General features: G+C 43.6%; 1 pseudogene; it reads right to left on the minus strand.

The window, feature by feature from the left end:
• Gm10784 (predicted pseudogene 10784) lies at window positions 1,491-2,804 on the minus strand (annotated as a pseudogene).

A 3,062-nucleotide genomic window follows, 5' to 3' on the forward strand; every position in this document is an offset into this window, starting at 1 on the left:
TCCCCAGTGGAAAAGAGGAAAGTCCTCAAAAGTGACTTGGAACAATGCATGTTTCTGGCCACATTTCCCAGGTACATGTGCAAACCGTGGTGTCACAGCTTCATAGACTATGATGAATCCCTGTGTGCCCACATGACATCTTCTTCTGGCCTATCTTTTAATGACAGTTATGGTCTCCTTGTGCTTCCCCAGCTGTGAGCTCTTATCACTTTCTAGGGTTCTGTGACTCGCTCTTTTTTTTTTTTTTACTTTTCTTTGATACATTACATCTTGCATCCCTTCAGAAAACAGCAGGCCTCTCAGGGATATCAATGGAACATGGCACAACAAGTTACGATAAGGTTAGACACAAACCCTCTTATCAAGGCTGGACAGGCAACCCAGTAGGAGGGATGGAGAGAAAATACGGAAAGAGATGCGATCCCTAAAGGTCTCTGACCAGCCAGTCTAGCCAACCAGGCAGCTCCAGGTTCAGGAAGAGACCTAGTGTGGATGGGCCTCGTGCTGTTCTTGTGAACCAATCACCTACTGAATAAAGCCAATCACTGGGCAAGTAGGTGGGACTTCTGGGTTGGAGAGAGGAAGAGAGGAAGCAGGAGCGAGTTAGGGCCCTTTTGGAACTGGACAGTGGAGGCGTAAGATGTAGCTGCTAGAGTTTCCTTGTGTCATGGCAGAATCAGTTTTTAATAAGGCTTACAAGATTAGGTTTCAGTGGTTGCACCCAGAGATTGAGTTACCATTGTTTCTGACCTAAGTTTGTGTTGTGTTTTCCTTTAGGCAGTGGCTCAGCTGGGTTCAAGAGAGAGAGGTACAGCAGCAAAGCATGGGATTGCGAGATGTGCACCACAAAGGCTGCAGGGGGGTTTGAAGCACAAGGTTGGATTGATAACGATCTGACAGTGGGAACCTAGCAAGCTGAATGGAGATATTTCAGGAGCTCCAGGCCAGAGAGACTCCACAAGATAAAATAGGTCGGCCTTTGCCCGCCAGTGCATGGCCAGCCAGGCTGCCAGGGCAGAGGCACAACCGCGGGAGTGTGCCGGCTCTACTTTTTAGATATTTCCTTCAACAGAGACCCTGCCTTAAAAAAAAAAAAAAAGGATGGAGAGTGATGGAGGAACCTATGTCAATTTTTGGTGTTTGGCCTCCATATGCATGTAGAGTGGCCACACACACACAGAGAGAAAAAGATAATATGTGCACAAGGGGTCTATAGCATTCCCAGCCCCTGACAGGTGCTCAGAACAATCATGTTGACTTTTGACAGTGCTCCTCTCAAAGTCATGGTCATAGAAGTGAAGTGAGTCCCAAGATACCTTCTGACTGCACACCATGGAAGCCCCTCTTTTTCTCAGCTGTTTCTAAGGGTTCAGACTTGATGAACTTGGCTTTCATGAGAGTCATTTTATAGTACTTGTACTGAGCTCAAGGCTAAACAAAACCCTGCATCTATGAAGCCAGGAGTTTGGATAAAGGTGCTAAGGTTCACATTTTTTTTTTAATGTGAAAGTCAACTTTATTTATAAAAGTTTTCTATACAGAAAGATGCCATCCCATCCCTTTAAACAGTATTATGAGATGAGTCAAGAACACCACAATGCTGGTCTAAGACATTACAAAGCACATAAGACAGACTAACAAACGAAGGCTACATAGAATCAACAACCTACCTACAGACAGAATTAAGAATCATACCTACAGCATGCCACTCCACCGAGGAATGGCAGCACGACCTAGGGAAGGCAAAGGCTTCCCAACAGACAGTCATGGGAGCAGGTTAGTCTGTGGCTGTATGGGCTGATTTTGCCAACGAACAGTTACACTGATTTTATAAAACAAATCCTTGTGAAACAGGCAAGACTTCCTACAAAGGAAAATATGTAAGTAGTCTGCTCTCATTGTCTCACTGTTCAGGTCAACTAATAAACAATGGTGTAAAAACCACAGTTCCCAAGCAACTGGTTTCCAGAATTAGAAGTCTCTCTGAAATCAGGGCGTTGCCCTGTATAAATTTCTTTATAGCAGAAACGAGGTAACCAAAGAGTTCAAAATAAATTACCCAAATATCAATTTGTCAACTAGATGTAACTGTTACTTTAAAAAACTCTTAAGTTTATATAGGAAGTTATTTACTCTCAGGTCATATCTAAATCCATCCCTGTGCTGTAACAGGGTGTCATATGGAGTGACATGGAGGCAGCAGTTCTGTGCCCTTTCCTAGCCTTTACCTATTTTAGCTAAAACAAGTATGCTCCAATCCAGGAGTGCTCCTGCCTCTGATGATCTGATCTACAAGTGCAACTACAATTAAAAAAAAATCAGATAGATAGAAACTCTGGTTTTATTGTCAACTTTACTTTTTTTTTGTCAACTTCAAGATGAGCCTGCTGAAACACGAATATTCCGGTCACAACAGAAAGTAACTTCTGGGGCTTTTCTTCTTCTCAGTCTCTGATTTCCCAACAATGTTTAGCCAAATAACAGAAGCAATACAATAGTAATTGAGCTTACTATTGTCAATGGCACTCTCATCACGGTTCTCACAGACCGAATAAGGTTCATTAGTTGAGATTTAATTCCTGACTCCTCTCCGAATCCACTAATTCCCTGGTCTGTTCCCCAGCCAATGTTCTTGAGGAAGTGCTCCTCCTGCAGCACAGAGATGCACAGCAGGGCCGCTTGCATCAGGGAGTACAGCGTGAAGGCCATAGTTACTTCAAACTGTCCCTAGGCCTGACTGACTTCTTCCCAGACACCGCCCTGGACGTGGCGCCTCCACTGCCCTCATCTAGCTACGGAAGCCCCACATTTTTTTTTTAAATGAAATTTTATTCCTCTGCTTTGAAACAATAATGGTTCCCTCAAAATTTTGGTTTAGGCAACTAATGGTGACCTAGCTAGGCAGTGGTTCTCAGCCTCTGGGTCATGACCTCTTTGGTATGGCATATCAGATATTCTGCATACCAGATACTTACATTATGATTCATAAAAATAGTAGGATTACAGTTAGGAAGTAGAAACAAGAAAACCTAGTGATTCGGGGTCACCACAAGATAAGGAGC

This window comes from Mus musculus, chromosome 13 (assembly GCF_000001635.26).
Source record: "Mus musculus strain C57BL/6J chromosome 13, GRCm38.p6 C57BL/6J".
Classification (NCBI taxonomy): domain Eukaryota; kingdom Metazoa; phylum Chordata; class Mammalia; order Rodentia; family Muridae; genus Mus; species Mus musculus.